Source organism: Alligator sinensis, unplaced genomic scaffold, assembly GCF_000455745.1.
Source record: "Alligator sinensis unplaced genomic scaffold, ASM45574v1 scaffold565_1, whole genome shotgun sequence".
Taxonomy (NCBI): Eukaryota; Metazoa; Chordata; order Crocodylia; family Alligatoridae; genus Alligator; species Alligator sinensis.
In genome coordinates this window covers 317,233-333,723 of record NW_005842234.1, presented here as the reverse complement: position 1 = coordinate 333,723, position 16,491 = coordinate 317,233, and the positions used below count along the sequence as shown (strand labels likewise).

The 16,491-nt window shown below is 42.6% G+C and overlaps 1 pseudogene; it reads right to left on the bottom strand.

Annotated features, from left to right (window-relative positions):
- Nucleotides 1-6,979: 6,979 nt before the first annotated feature.
- On the bottom strand, nt 6,980-7,672 carry LOC106722379 (annotated as a pseudogene).
- Between the last annotated feature and the right edge of the window lie 8,819 nt (nt 7,673-16,491).

Genomic DNA, 16,491 nt, shown 5'->3' with positions numbered 1-16,491 from the left:
ATGGGATTGCTGTATTCTCTTTCTCTCTCTTTCTCATGAAAAAAATAACACTATCTAAAGCAATCCCAGAGGCTCCTGCAGCATGTTTAGCCCACACTAGTAACAGTGGCAGAGGCCGAGAGCAGAGGGTGCAGCCACCCATTCAGTGCAGGTTGCTGATCCTTCACTCCTGTTTGGGAAATCCTGGATCCATCCCTGGATAGTGTTGTTTTTTCATGAGAAACAGAGAGAAAGAGAATACAGCAATCCCATTCAGATTTAGAAACTGATCACTGCACAAGCACAACATGTTGAGGCAAAAGTCATATATGAGACCATATCAGCCATGTGCAATCCACCATAAGAACAATAGGAGTCATTATGGAATGTCACGTCACAGATCTGTGTCCCAGCAGATGCCCTCAGGTGCCCCCAGGATCAGCTGAGGATGAGCTGAAGTGAGCCAAGCTTCAGTGCCCTCCTGCGTATCTTACACACTCAGGCATGGAGAGAAATAGGGAGCCTTTTTCTAATGCAACTGTTTCACTCCCAGTTTTAGGCTACATTGTCAAAGCAAAATACTAGGAATAAATGCAGATAATGGCAGGTCTGATCCTGCATCACTGATGATGATGGGAGTTGGACCTTAGACATTAAGGGATGTAAATCAAATTCTACATTTAAACACCACTGGGCACAGAGATTCGAGTTGAGGTATGGCCACCAACAAATGCATACACACCTTGGTGCCCAAGCAGTGTACTGCATTTGTTGTTTGAATCACAAAAAAGCTCAACAATTACGACACAATAAGAAGGGGTAAAGAGAGCATTTCTTTTTTCAGTTGCAGGAAAGTATGTTACTTTAATATGCTGTGGTTGGTAAATTGCAATTAATGCTCCAATTCAGCAAGTTACTCGTGTGTGTGCCTCATTTTTGGTATGGAAAAGTCAACAGAAGTTAAGTCTATGCTTTAAGTTAGGCAGAGGCTTAGTTGAAGTCTGGCTTAAGTTGAAGTTGCCTGGCTTAGTTGAAGTCTATGCCTCGCTATCCTCCAAGAAAAGAAAAAGATTTGGCCTGGGAACAAATTAAAGCTACTCTGAGTCTGTAGATAATTATTTGAAATCTAGCTGGGAGTGGGAAAACTGCTGCTGACCCTGGGACAATAAGAAAAAGCAAGGCAGATGTGGCCTTGTAATAGGAAACCACAGCAAAGAAAACCCAAAAAACCTATGGATTGCTACTTCACAGCCTCTGTAAAACAAGGGACTTGTCTCAGTTCAATTCATAGTAGATAAGTGTCCATAAAGAGCCATAGCTGGCCCCCAGTTGCTGGCAACCTCACAGAGGGCTGAATGCACATGGACAAAGAACTGCTGTCTCACATCTGGAGATAGTTCCTCCAGTTCTTAGTGCAGGAACATGGGAGCCCAGCCAGTCCAAGGAAGCTTCCACTCTGACAAAGTCACCACATTAGCACCTCTCACTCCATAGATGCCTTTCATCTCTTCTCAAAGAGGTGGGTATTATCTAGAGGTCTTTGTTGAGTGTCTTCCTCTGGCACCCTGGTCTCAAACCCCTGATCTTGCTCCTCTTGCTGCATTTAATTTTCCTTCTGTTCCCTGCTCACTGGACCCCCTTCATCCCAGAGAGAAAATGGAGCTGCCACTGTCCCGAGCAGTGTAGTGATCACTGGGTTTAATAAATACAGGCGTACATGAAGGAAAAAAAAACCCTTTAATTTGGGGAACAGTACACAATATCTACAGATCCTGGGTCTACCTCTTACTGGCTAACAGTTACTTAACCTTAGGGACCATTTTTTAATTATCAACTTCCTTTAAATTAGGTAGCATCTTTGCATTATAACTTTTATCACAACACGTGGAACCTTCACTTGTGGGGGTCTCTTCTACCCTCAGCTGGAGAGAAAACAAGTTGCACCATTTGTCAGTGCTAAGCTTGTTTCAAAAATGGTTTTAATAATAATAATTGAGATGACAGTAGTGTGTACCGTATCTTCAATTATAGGCATTTTCAAAAAGAACTTGGAGTTGCCGTACCTTTCTGAAACCTTCAGTGGTGCCAAGGGGTTAAAACATTTCCTTTGCATCATTTCTTCAGCCTGGAATTCCTGGAGTCATTTCCAGGCTCCAGTGCACTGGAGCAGAATGCTATCAGAAGTTCACGTGGATCCAAAAGTTTTCAGATGAGCAGATGAAGGAGGTCAAAATGTGACTCAGCTGGCCAGGCTCTCCCGTGCATGCCAAGCTGTCTGATTGGCTGCAGGGCTGTAGAGCCATCTTGCCTTTCTGGCAGGCAGGAGGCTCTTCCAATGTTGATGTAAAATACAGGGACATAAGTGTGGGAGGGGGAAGAAAAAAAAAGACGATACAAGTATTGATACGTGGAACTGTGGGGAGGAGATGGGTAATCCAATGTTACACATTAGGCAGAATGTTTTCTTTTAACTGCCAACACTTCACTTCTATACTTCAGTGTTTGACATACCAAGCTAAAACTGACTCAGGTTCTGTGGGTATAATTTTTTTTTTGGTTGAATTTATGGCTGATTCCTCCCAAAAATGAAATGTTTAAATTGAAGCCATCCACACAACCATGTCTTTCAGATCTGTTCCACATTCAGTTACTATTCCTGGCATTTAACTGTCTTCTCTCCATATTTAGGCTGTGAATTATGATTAGGGTGAATTGCCATGCCAACTGAATTTAGACCACCAATTGCAAAATTATACTATGATGAAAGTCAACTTGAATGAGAAGCCCAAATAGGCCCATTTTCCCCACCAAAATGAATGCCCTCAGATAGAAGGAGAAGGAAAATTTCCTGAAAAGCTGACAGGTAAGGATTTGCTGTTTCTATTTGGGAAGTCAAACAGTGAAATAACCTCCATTCAAGCTGCTTTTTCCCTTCAAAAGCAAAAATTAATTGAAAATAATCTTCAGAAAGAGAAAGTGATTCCTTCTCACAGCCAGATAAATAAGATACACTCTCATGTAAAATTTGGCTCTCAGGTGTGTATAAGATGCTTTGAATGTTTTCCTTGGTATTTATTTGCTACATGCTGCCAAGGAGCAGTTTGAAATTCAGTAGATTGTATCATGTCCTTGTCACAAGAAGCAACAAATAAAATAGCTACTGTGCCATGTTTTCGGTTGTTTGTTTGTTTTTAAAGGAAAACTTGGCATTTTGATCCTGTTCATGAGCTCTTGTATTTTGTTTGCTTTACCTACTGCATGTATAGTCATTTTATTTGCTTCATCTACACAGATGCTGCATCCTGCTGTGGTTTTAGCACTTCTGCACAGCCAGTGGCACAGCCAGAGGGTCAGTAAGGTCTCAAGAGTGCCCCATTTGAGGCATGGTTGATAACATGGCAGTTGCTTTGGAAAAAATAATCTGATGGGAGAGTGTGATACAATTTATTAGAAAATAAAGGAGGTTTGAATAAAGGAGGATATTTGGAACCATCTTTAAAGATTTAATTTAAAGTACAAAGCACATTTCTGCCCCAGAAATCTTTGGAGGGGTTCAAAGATCCTACAGAAGAGATTCTCTTTTCAATTTAGTTATATTTTTTAAATATTATTTTTCCACAAAACACCGCCAAAGCCCTGTGGGATCCTACTGATTTCACCCATATTAAGTTCTCTAGGCTATAAATGATTTACAATCCCACTGTTTTTGAATCCCACTGGGCGCATCTACATGAGACATTTACTGCACAGTTGACTAATTGCAGTGTAAATGTCTTGTGGTCTACACATGCACCCCCATTAGGGTGCACAAAAGAAAAAACTCTGCAGCAGTTTTTTCCTGCACAGCAGCACATGGTAGATGCTGCCCCAGCTGGATGGGTCACAGGGTGCTTTAGTGCGGGGCTAGCTGGAAGGCAGCCCCCACACCGAGGCATCCTCATGCCTCAGCCAGCCCTTCCACAGCACGTGGAGCCTGGTCGGAGCAGCCCTGGGCTGGCAGGCTGACCCCTGGGGTCCCTGCCAGTCCAAACTGCTCTGACTGGGCTCTATGTGTTGTGCATGAATGAACTCTGAAGCAATATGCTCTGGAGGTTTTTTTCCTAGTGCACATTAAAACAGCATGCCCAGAAACAAAAAAACTGTGGAGCAACAAGCACCAGAGTTTGTGCACATTAATCGCACATGTAGGCATGCCCACTGTTAATTAGATTAGGACTGATTTTTGAGGGTTAAGGCGACCACTTTTATGTGGCTTCATCAGGTCAGCCAAGTGTCTAATAGGTAATCCTTTAGAAATATGAGAAAAGGTGACCTGATACTGGAGAAAGTGAGGCAATAATGTTATATTTGAACAATTTTATTGTGTGTTGTTACTGACACAGGCAAACCAAAACAACTATATTTCTTGAGATTCTCCAGTCCATTTAAGTGGAACTGAACAGAGTAAGGACTAGTCACACCAGTTAGACTGGACAAGTATTCTGTACAATTAAAGAGTGTATCACCTTTTCCCATAAAGTTTCGAAAAAGTGCTTAAGGAATGTAGGGACACATTTTCCCTTGGAAAAAAATCTGTAAGGCTTGTGCTCCTAAATACCAGAGGCACTTTTGAAAATTTTTTTTATCCCACAGTAGCACCTCATAGTGCATAGCTAAGTCTGCATATTCATTCACACGATATATAATTGTATATGTATTCAGAAGCACATAGGAGAACACCTAGTTTAAAACTTCCTTGCTACTTAACAGTGTAGATAAAAGGTTTATTTCCATTTTTATCCAAGAAATTAAAAGGCGGGGGGAGGAGGGGAAAGAAAACCCCACTAAGAGTCAATTCTTTGGTATTATTAAGGTAAGCAAGTAGCAAGATTCCTCTTGTCTTCGCTCAGAGCAGTATTTGGCCCTAAGCCTACACCAAAAAAGCATTTTCAACAATGTGACACTAATTGGATTTGTCCAGATTGAGAGAATTGTTAGCTGAGTTTTTTAATTCCCTAACACCTCCTCCCCTATGGTCAACAAAGATCCAAGCTGAGACTCAGGCAAGCAGTTCACATATTCACACGCAGAGAGAGTAAGAGAGATCACTTCCTAGCTGAACCAGACTGTTGCTTTAAGGCTTGTCTGACAACACATTTCCTCATCAGATGAAAAAGCTGAGAAATGAAAATGCTGTCAGGAAGCTACTAGGAGAGGTTCACCTCAGGTGAAACAGCTGACTTTTCTGCTCAAGTAGCTCTTCCATGAACAGAGTCTTAAACAGAAATACAAAGCTGTTACCAACATGTGATGCATAATGATTCCATGATAAATGTCACTAAATTCAGGGTGGGAGTCCAGTCTTGTTTTGTCTTGCCTTTCTCCTGGGGGTGGTGCATTAAGCCTATTAGAAATGAGACATGCCTCAGAAGGCCCAGATTTTGAAAACCACAAGTAGCTTCTATTAGGGCATGGGCAAACAATTACATTGCAATGAGTTAGAAGGGAGGCCGGGACTTGCCATGCATCTGCTATGCCATGCTGTTTGTGTGCCCGCCCTTACAACACAACAGATGAAAGCTAAACCAGAGTAGCTTACTCTTTCATTTAAGCCACTAAGGTTTAGCTTTTATTTATTGCATGCACACAGTTACAATGGAGTAACTGATGTGTACTAAGTTGCCACCCTCTTTTAATTTGCTGTAAAGTGTTCATTTGTCCACACTCTCGGTGCACGTCTACACATCACCCTACATTACCATACAACGCACTACAGCTATGTAGCGATCACATGAGTCTACACATAACAGGCAGCTACTTTGCCATAGCAGCACGCTCCCCCCATTTTAGTCTGCCACTATGATGAAGTAACAACTAAAACTATGGGCAGTTACTGCTCCGTGCTTTAGTATTTCCAAAAGGAAGTACTAAAGCACAGCGCAGTAACAACATTGTCCTAGGGCGATGTGTAGGCACACCCCTGAAGTCATTGGGGCTTACATACATGTATCAAGGAGAATTCATATCCCTTAGCCCTAATGGCCTAAAGGAATTCTTACAGCTTATTCAGATACTGAGAAAGGCAGGTGCAAAAACCACCATAGACATGCCCTGCCCCGCCCTCCCCCGCCCCCCCTAAATAAAAAACTAATGGTTCTGAATTGAAATTTGTTGTCATTTTTGTTCCTGTGATAATTTATGGCTTTTTGTTCACATTCAACCTAGTAACATGTTTAGAAAGTCAGAATTCGCCACTGAAGAAAAATCCCATTCTTCAGTCAGCTCTGCTTAATTGTCCTGTAAGTATGGCATTTTATCCAGTGATTCAGAGTGGGTCAGACTAGTGTGAATAAATGCAGCATCACTGAAGACAAGGGAGCTGTGCTGATTTGCACCTACCAGGAATCAGGCCTCAAAATACCATCACACTCAACAGAAGGTGACAACAAGCAAACTCAAAATAAGACTTCCTTTAGCATAATGAAAATCCATGTTCTACACTTTTACCAATTCACTGAGGAAAATGTAGCTCTGTGAACAGGAACATTTCAGTGCCTGCTACATCAGATCCACCCTACCCAAAGGCTACCTAACCTAACACTTGACAAATGCCACTAGAGAAAGAGAGAGAGAGAGAGAGTGTTGCTGTTCAGTCTTCCAGCTGAAAATTCAAAAGGGAGCCCCTTCACAATTGCACTTACTCATTTTAGGAATACATCTACCCCGCAATCATTAGCTAGCTCGGGTGCCAATACCAGTCTAGCTGCAAGAACCTGAAGCTCATTACAGGCTAGCTGCTGGAGCACTTACTCTGCTTTTTGGAAAGCCATACTGAGCCATAACTAGACTACTCAGTATCCAAGCTACCTAGCTTAAAGCTTCCTTGTAATGCTCTACGTTGTTTTGCAGTCATAGTGTATAGTGAGTGCAGTGTAAATGCATGCTGAGATTTGTATGACCCTGCACTAAAGGCCCAAACTGCCAGGAGACATTCCCATAACAGCTTTACTACAGCATTACTAAGTTAGGTGCATGCAAGCCGGAGGGTATGGGTGGGTCTGCTTGAGAATATCCTGCCTCTGGCCCACCTGTGACAAAGTGTGGGCATACCCTCTGGGTCTCATTTGTACAACAGGAATAATAGCACTTCCTTCCATCAAAACAGTGTTATGGGGACTGAAGCAAGCTTGGTGCTATACCAAATGGTCCAACACCCACGGGTGTTCAGTCCCAAAATGATTTCCCATACTGGCTGTCCCACTGGCCACCCTGATCTCACCTACCTTGCCTTCGATGTTAAACTTTGTAATATGTAGGGAGTCTTCACTTCTGCTGCCATCACCTTCTTCTCAGTTATCTTTTTCTTGGTCTCACCAGACTTCTTGCCAAGTTTAAAGGAGCCAGATGTGCCAATCCCTTTTATATGAACCAGGATGCTCTTGTTTACCAGGCTCTTTGAGCTTGATGCAGTTGTTGTTCTTCTCTACATCATAGCCTCACCTTCCTGAGAGCAGACAGTGAGATGCCCTTGCGCTGTTTGGAGACAGACACAGCTTCTGTGATCAGCTCAGTCACACTAGGGCCTGAGAGTTTTTTTGCCTTTAGAGCTTCCTGCCACCTTCTTTGGTATCTTAGCTGGTGCCTTGACTGCAGGAGCAAGAGCCACATTAGTGGGAGCTGCATTGACAGTTGGAGCAGCCTCAGTTTCAGACATAATAGCAGGCGTTCCCTCTATAGCAGAAGAAAACTTTTGCATCCCATGCTGCAGGGATAGTCACCCCCGCTCCCAACCTCCTCCCTCCTTGCTCCCTGCCCAGTGGTACAGGTAGATCACACTGCAGGAGCCTCTGGGGACTTTAAAAAGTCCCTATAACATGTAAGAATACCCCCCTTCCTTTCCCTGTGTTTTCAAGGGTACACTCTGTCCCTGCCCTTTCCCCCCTCTCCTGCCTCTCTTCCAGGGGGTCAGAAAACTTTAAAGCTGCTTTTGCTCACTCCAGTTCACCCTCCCAGTGCCTGCTCCTGGGGACTGGGCTCCCCCATCCTGCCCATCATGACTGCTGCCACTCTCACTGTTCCTTGCTAACCCCAGCCCCCACACAACCCCACTGGAGCAGCATAGCCTAGTCTGAAAGAGGAGTGCAACCACTTCACTGCACCCCCTGTGGATCCTCCCCTGGCAAGTCATACACCTTTGCCCCTCCCTCCCCTCTTATTCTTCTGCTTTATTTTTTCTTTTCTCCCTCTTCCAGGGTCTCACCATTTTAAAATTGCATTGGAAGGTGGGCCAAACTGAGTGGGAGAGGCAGGGTGTTTTTATACTGGAATTGTTCATGACAGCCATCAACTGAATCTTTGATCTATAGACAATTACAGAACTAGTTGGGGCTTCTGGGTCTGCTGACACTATTCCTAGTTACCAATTTTCACCAAAAACAACAGATTTCTGCCAGCTGATGCCCAGAACATTCTGCAAAATGTTAGAATGGATGGGATATGCATTTACTAGTTATCACGCTCCATGCAAGCAAATAAATGTCATTGAGGTGGTCAGAAGTCCTCACACACACACCCAAAAAAACCTACAACACTCACAGAAAGCTGCATAGGATCCTTATTGGAGTTAGGTGAAGAAAGCAGTTTCAGTTAACCACCCAAACTGAAAAATTAGGGGATGGGAAGGAAGAAAAAGGATATTCAGTTTGGTGCAACTGAATTTGGGTAAAATCTGGGGGGAAAAAATCCTATTGGGTCAATCCAAAATATTTTATTAAAATATTTAAAATATTTGATGTGACTTGAAACAAGAGAATTTTGTTTCTTTTTTGATTTATTTAGCGCTTTCATTTAATCTTTTTTCTTTCAATTTAAGTTCATTTTTAAACAAAGTCTTTTCAAAACAAAAAGCCAAACAAAATGTTTCTGCATTTTCACTATTTTTCTAATGTTTTCTTCAGCTCACATATTAACCAAATTCAACCTGGATTCATGAATTGTTTTGATGCCTCAGCCCTGAAATTCCATTTTTTGATAAATTCCCTAGCCATTCAAAAAGTGTTCTTGTAATGGTCTACATTGGACAATCCACCTCAAATCCTCACCCATAAACAAAGAATAGCTCTCTAGAAGCAGGCACAGCGTTGGAAAACAGCTCAGCTGCATTCCCGAGTTCTTCATCACTGTGCTTGAACTTCTTTTAAGGAAGGTTGAAATATGAATCTAGCTCACTGCTAACATGGCCAGAAAATTTCATGGAGAAATCTGTTATGAATAGTTCATTTTGAATAATTCTACACTACAACAGCATGTGAATAAAAACAACTAAAGGTTTACACATCCTAATGGGCCACAGAAAAGATTGGTACAATTCTATTACCTTCACTGGAGCCATAGTTACTGCACATTAATTTTAGTACTTGTATAACCAAGTATTAAATCATGCATAGTAAATGGTGCTACTGTGCAGTGGCACCATCACATAGCTATTTAGTGATGCAACTGCGCAGTAGCCTAATACTACTGTGCAGTAGTGTATTAACATGTTTTTTGCCAATGACACCATGCAGTTAGCATCTCCTGTAGACATGCCCTGGGATTACCTGTTCATGGAAGAAATAGGCCCTTTACATAGAGAGCTCTCAACTCTTTACAAATCTGTGCAAAGGGGAACAAAGCATTGCACTATCACACTGCAAGAAGAATATTTTCAGTATTATAAATAGCTACACATAAAATGCAATCCAGAAGAGAATTGTTAAATGTTTCGAGAGAGCTGGATGTAGTGGTGAAGCCCAGATAGGGAAGCAACAAGGTCTCCATTGATTTCAATATCACAGAGCTTTTCCTGTGTTAAAATATCACAGGAAATTACTTACAGCCACAGTGGGAATTAAACACTAAATTCCTACATGCACCTTTTAAGAATTTGACTCTAGTTGTATAGGAACTCCTAAGAACAATGAATAGTTCCAACCTCAGCCACAAACTTCCATTACGACCATCGGTAAATGGCTTAATCTACCCTTTTCCTCTGAAATAGAAATTATATGCACTTAAATTTTTACATATTGCAAAGACAACATCTGTAAGTGACTATGAGAGGCAGGTGCATAGGTAAGTCAGATGCTGCATCACTGTACATTAATACACATATTTTGAGAGAGTGAGATGCAAGAACCTTGCATCTCATCTTCCCTGAGAACTTTTTTCAGAATAGCTTTGAAGTGTGGTTTTAAAGATTCTTAGATCTTCCAAAGCAGGAGGCAACAGTTTCAGAAAAAGACAACCATCTAACAGAAATGAATTCTTGACAAATGGGACACAAAGGCCATTTGTAGACATGTTCACCATTTTCTAAACTGTGTTAACTGATTCACATCACACAGTTTGAATCAAATTTCAGTTCAAATTAAGGGGTAATAGGTGATCATTGTCCATCAGAGAGGTTTCCATGCATTTCTGCACTTCTGCAGTAGAGATGGAAGGGGGCACTGGACACTGCCCACCACTCACAATGAGGGCTACAAAACTGTGCTCACTTGCTACACCTGGTGGTTGGCACAAGCAACAGCAAGCCCTAGATAACCTGCTGTACATAGATGTTAAATAATACACTTTAAATTGCCTAGTTTAGACTGCCCTAGTCCGCATTAATTTTAATCCTCATTCAATGTGGATTAGTTAATTCAGACCAGAGCCAATTTTAATTGGGACTACAGACATCACGTGTATACAGTGACAGCTGTAATCCAAATTAAACCTAGAAAAATGTAATGTCTATAAACGGTCAAAAAGAGCCAGCCTTGAAATAGGGAATTTTTCTCACTGTCTCCTGTTCACTCTGGTATAGAAGCCTACATGGCAGCTGGTTTGTGCCTCACTTCTTGGGAAAAAAGCATAAACTAAGCAACAATCTGAATTCTGGTGCAGAGTTTAAATGTAATGTAAGCAAGGTTACTTATCACTCTACTCTATCATAAGCCCTGCTTTTGCAGGATGCATTTTAGTTTCTGGCCTTCCATGCTAATTTGGTGCCTTTTGCTTTTATTGCTGAAAATCATTTCCATCAGAAGCAAGGAATGATGAATTCAGGTTATTAAAAGAGATCTTTGTGGCACCACATGCATTAATTTGACAGCATGGAAAGTTTCATGTCTGAATCCTGTTTTTATCTCTGTAGTTGGGCAGATTCAGGCATTTGCTTCTCACTAAGGATCCCTCCACTGTCAGGATAGAGAAAGTTTCTTGGACATGACACAACTAGCCATCTAGTGGGAAAAAAAGGAAAACAACCAGGCAGCTCAAAGCACTTGGTTTATTTTTTTAGCCCCATAAAAGGAAAACCACAATTGAAACAATCTTAAACCAAGTTAGGCTATGAGCAGGATTCTGATCTGACCGGAAGCCCAATACAGAATACAGCGATTGGATGCTAATATAGAATACGGTGATTAGATGCCTCAGAAACTACAAATAATAACTATAAAAATGCATCTGCTTTATTTTAAATGAATCCATGTTTAAAACATTAATTATTATTGAGTTGAATAATTAATATTAAACAGAGACCTCAACTGAGATTGTGAACGCATTGTTCTAAGCACTGATGAGTCATTTCCCTCAAAGAATGTATAGACTAAACTGATAAAGGATGAGAGGAAGCAGAGTCACAATGGGGTGACTTGTCCACTGTCATCTGCAAGTCAGCGAGAGCTGAGACTAGAACCTAGGTCACCCAAGACGCAGCCTAGTGCCCTGTATGATGGCCCATGCTGTCTCAGCTGTTGCTATGATTTACAGTTTAAAATATTATTGTACAAATAAAAAGGAGAAGCTACTAACAAATTTACCTACTCCTCTATGTGGTCCTACTGTTACATCTGTGTAATTCCACTGGCTTCACTGGAGTTTCTCTAGATTTAAACAGGCATAAGTTAGAAGACTTTGGCCCCATATAGCATTCCTGTCCTGACACACTGCACTGATGTCTGCATCCTGTAGAGAAATGAGGGTGATAATGTAGGAGGACTATCCCCTGCAAAGAGGCTTCCCCCAAGCCAAAGCCCATGTGGGCCTTTTTATTAGTTCCAGAAGAATCAGACCATTTAGTAGCATCTACATTTAAAGGCAAAACAGTATAGCAGGCCAGATTCCCAGTGCCATGATGACATTTTAGCAGCACTTGTGCCATAAAGCAATGGGCCATAAAGCCCATTGAAAACTGGCATAAGCAGACAGCTGAGGAATTCCCTTCCACAGAAACAGAGCCAGCAGAGTCTACCATCTTCCCTGGCACCCCTGCTAATTCTTAGCAACAGCATAGGGATGCAGCCAGGCAGCCAGGCCACAGGGGCAGCAGTGACTTCTGGTTGCCACTGAGATCACAATTGTGAACGCATGGCTGCCAGCAGCAGATACTTTTTCATGCTTCCCCAATTTGGTGCCCAAGCCACTCACCCCACTGGCCCCACCCTAGCAATTCTCCTCCTGAAATGTAGGTTCTTCCTACTTTGAGTCATCCTTGAGTCATCCTAATATCCCTTCCCTGCACTCTTCTCAGCTGAATGCATCTATTTTGACCACAGATGAAGAGAACTGTACATAGTATCCCAAACACAATGACATTCATTCTTCCCTATCTCTATTGGAATTATCTGGACTGAAACATTTTCCAGTCATATTTTCCAGGCCACTAAGGCTCTTCCAGAAGTTTGCAGACCAGTGTCGGCTGAACTAAGGCGTACTTTTGCCAGTTATGGGATTAGGATATTTCACTTTGAAGAAGGGAATCTGCAGCTGAATTTGTGAAGGTGTATGCACATAGTTACTTGGTCAGCTTTAGCAAGCCGCACGCACACTACCAATTATTCTGTGAACTGAACTGAGTCTAAGGGCATGTCTACCCTGCAACACTGGTGCCGTGGCAACACATATAGACATACCTGAGCTAGATTAAATCTAGGTAGTTTGGTTATCGAGAACAGTGAAGCTGGGGTTTCTTGCTCCATGTTCCTTTCTTTGCACACATTAACTGTGAGGGAGTCTAAAAAGCAAAGGCTATAGACAATATGTTCACCAAAGCCTCTCATATCTAAAGCAGATTTAGCCAAATCTAATAAATTTGGCATGTCCTCAAGCCAGTGTTTGAAACACTGACTTCTACCATTCAGTGGGCTAAAGCAAAATGTGGTGAGCTGGTTGAATTCTTCTCTCTGCACAAGGGGATGACTGCATAGGTAGTACATTACAAACAAAGCATTTTGTGTGGTCAAAAAGATATCCAGGCAGTATCTGGCAAGAGCAAAGAGGCCTCTCTGATGAGAGCCTGTGCGCCATCTTCCACTCGTTTCAAGATACAAGCAAGGTGATGAGTTGTAATGATGTTGGCATCAGCCAAGTCCTGCTGCTCATCTACTTGGAAAGAAGCCTTTTCAATATGAGCAAACAGATGATGAGGTGTTGCTATTTTTGGCACAGAGACATAGAGCAGATGCTGTAGATTCTTACCTGCATCACTGGAATATACTAAGCACTTCATGCCCTACATCCTGTCCTCAGGTCCAAAGAGATTTCAAGAGCAATAGTGTCCTCTTCAGGAGTCTGTTTCAGAGGAATAGGTCCTCTGCCTACCAGACCAGTAAAATCAAGGAAGTCGCTCAGTTCTTTCCTGCTTGAAGACAGTACTTGATAGAGTGGAAAGGAGCCCAGTTATGGGCATAAGGTCATGTAGCTTGGTAGGATCTGCTAAAACTTGGATAGTTCGGATGAACACTCACACCCCACAACTTCACCACCGTTATTCGTTTCACGCAGTGTAATTGTGACTGATTTGCTTTGTCCTTCTTGTGTAACTGACAATAGTAGCATTGTAATTTGCATTTCATAAGAGCCAGTATTGTTCTGAAGCAGGATCCTGCTGGGAAACAGACTGGCTTATTTGCTGCCATAATAATATTCATTATGCCCTCAGCCCCAGTCCACTATGGCTATCCTCCTTCTCCCAGCCACCAGCATACAGGATTCCTCATCATAATTTTTTTTAACCCCTCACATATAGTTCTTCTGTTCTTGTCCTTATCCTTTTCCCTGAAAGAAAAAAAAATTCATATCTATCCCCTCTCTCTCCTTGGCTTGTAGGCTGTCCTAACATTTGTCATCCAGGAAACAACAGTCAAGGAGAACTACCACATTACTGGCCTTCCCTTTCACCAGGACATTACAGAGAAAAACTGAAATTCTATTTCAATGCACATACTTGACAACTGGAACCCGACATTCCAATTGTACCATCGGTGATAAATTATTATGAGATTAATGGTCAGAGTTCAGCTCTCAGTAAATCTTCCCCAAGCATAATATTTGCAATCCAGAAAGACTAGAAAGGAAAGAAAATTTGCATTGTTATTCCTCGCCAAGCTTGCTGGCATGCAGCCCCACAAATGGACTTTGTCCATATGTCATCAAATTAATGGTAGTCCTGGAACGCTGACATTAGCTGAATGACAACATTCATGATGGCATCATTGGTGTAAGCTAATACAAATGCCTCTCACAGAAACGTTTGGAAATGCTGCCACAAGAAAGTGGCAGCATTGATATTATTTCAGTCAACCTATCAGCAAACAATGGAGTCTTGGAGTTTGTAGTATTTAGTCCAGAGACAAGGTTGTGTCAACATCTGGTAAATTCGCTATAGAATAAAAGCAGGGCCCCACTGCACAGTGATGCTGACAATTGGCCTTAACTGATTTTGTAGCAAAGCCTTCATGTCAGTCCATTCTCAACAGTTTTGAAACTGTTAGGCTGAGGGGAAGGGGCTGATGAGCAGAATTTCATGCATTCCAACGTGGCAAATGCTTTAGATGAAGTGAATACAAAGTAAGATTTACTCCTATATTTGCCTTCAAGACTTAGCTTTCCAGAGAAATGCTAATCCATAAGAATAATTTCTGGGGAGGGAGAGATGGTTCGTATTGAAAATATTTCTTGTGTAATGTGAATGTAATGTTCCTAATAGCAGGAGGAACCAGGGGGCAGTCTGCAGAGCTGGGCTGACTGTTAATTTGGACTACAACTCCCAGGATTGGAATTGCTTCTCCATTGGCTAGCTTGACCAATAGCCTATGGGGTTGAAGGCTTCTTTCTGCCTCTGTTTTAACTTGCTTCCATACCCAGCTATGTACCTGGGCACCTGAATCTAGGAGGAACTGGCAAAGAATTTCCCCTAGCTTTCCCTCTGGGTAGTATACCAACTCTAGGACACCAACAATCATCACATTATTCTGTGGGCCTGTGTCTGCTAGCAATGGATGGACCACTCTCCACTGCCCACCTCAGTTTCCCTGCCCTGAACACCACCTTCCCTCTGGGCATTCCCTCCAAAAGTCATCACAGCTGCCACAGTGCCCGCATCCATCAGCATTCTCCTGACGACACTCCAGGTGCTGTGGTCCAGAAGGATCTCCCCGTGCACATCTGCTCTGGGACTGCTTTCCATACTCTTCTTGAGTTGGTCCGGTTCACCTTAGATCTATCTCAATCTCTCTGTCACCATTCACAAGGTTGACTGATTACTCCAGGTTTGGGGTATGTGCTCCTGACTTCTCCTCCCTGGCATGCACATGGACCTTTGCCTAAGTGTCTTGAATATCTAGGGTCTCCAGTTTTCTCACCACTTCCATCTCAGGGCCTAGCTTTTTGGCATCATCCAAGCTATGGGGCTTCCCCAAACAAAGCTAGATCTGCTTCTCCACACTGAAGGCCTTGCTGACAAACTGGTCATGGGCCAGCAGGTCCTGTATCTCAGGGCTGACTTGTGGGAAGGCCTTTAGAGCTTATCATCTTAGAACAGTGGTTTTCAACCACCTCCACAAATGCCTGGGGGTCTGCAGACTATGTCTAAGGGGAACGCAAAAGATGACTATGATCAATCAAAAGTATATGAATACCCACACTTACAATTCATAGGGGTCTGCACCTCCATTCAAGATTTCCAAAGGGGTCTGCATCTCCATTCAAATTTTTTTAGGGGTCTGCAAATGAAAAAAGATTGAAAATCACTGTCTTAGAGCAGTGCCAAACTCTTGCACTAACTCAGCTGAAGTCTTTTGTATGATTAAAGAAACCTACATGGTCCCAATCAGGGCTTCAACCTAGTTCCAAGGCATTTCTGAGGGCCCCTCTCAGGTGCTTGTAATCCTGTTGGCTTTGTGGCTGAGCCCACGATAGACCTCCTTAGCCGTCCAAGTAAGCAACAGGCTCAGGAATTTTAGCTTAGTGGCCTCATTTCACCCATTTAACTTCGTTGCCATTTCAAATTGTTCGTGCCAATCACCCCATTCTTGTTCTCCCCACTATAGGGTGCTAGACTGAATACAGGCCTTGAGACACTAGATGGGCTGTGCGCGTTTTCCCCTTCCACTGAGGATACTCCCTCTTCCCTGATCAAATGTCCACACAACAAACAAAATTGATACACTCACTGTGTGCGGGCCGGCTCCCGGTCCCGTCCTCGCCGGGCGCGAGCCGGGCCCG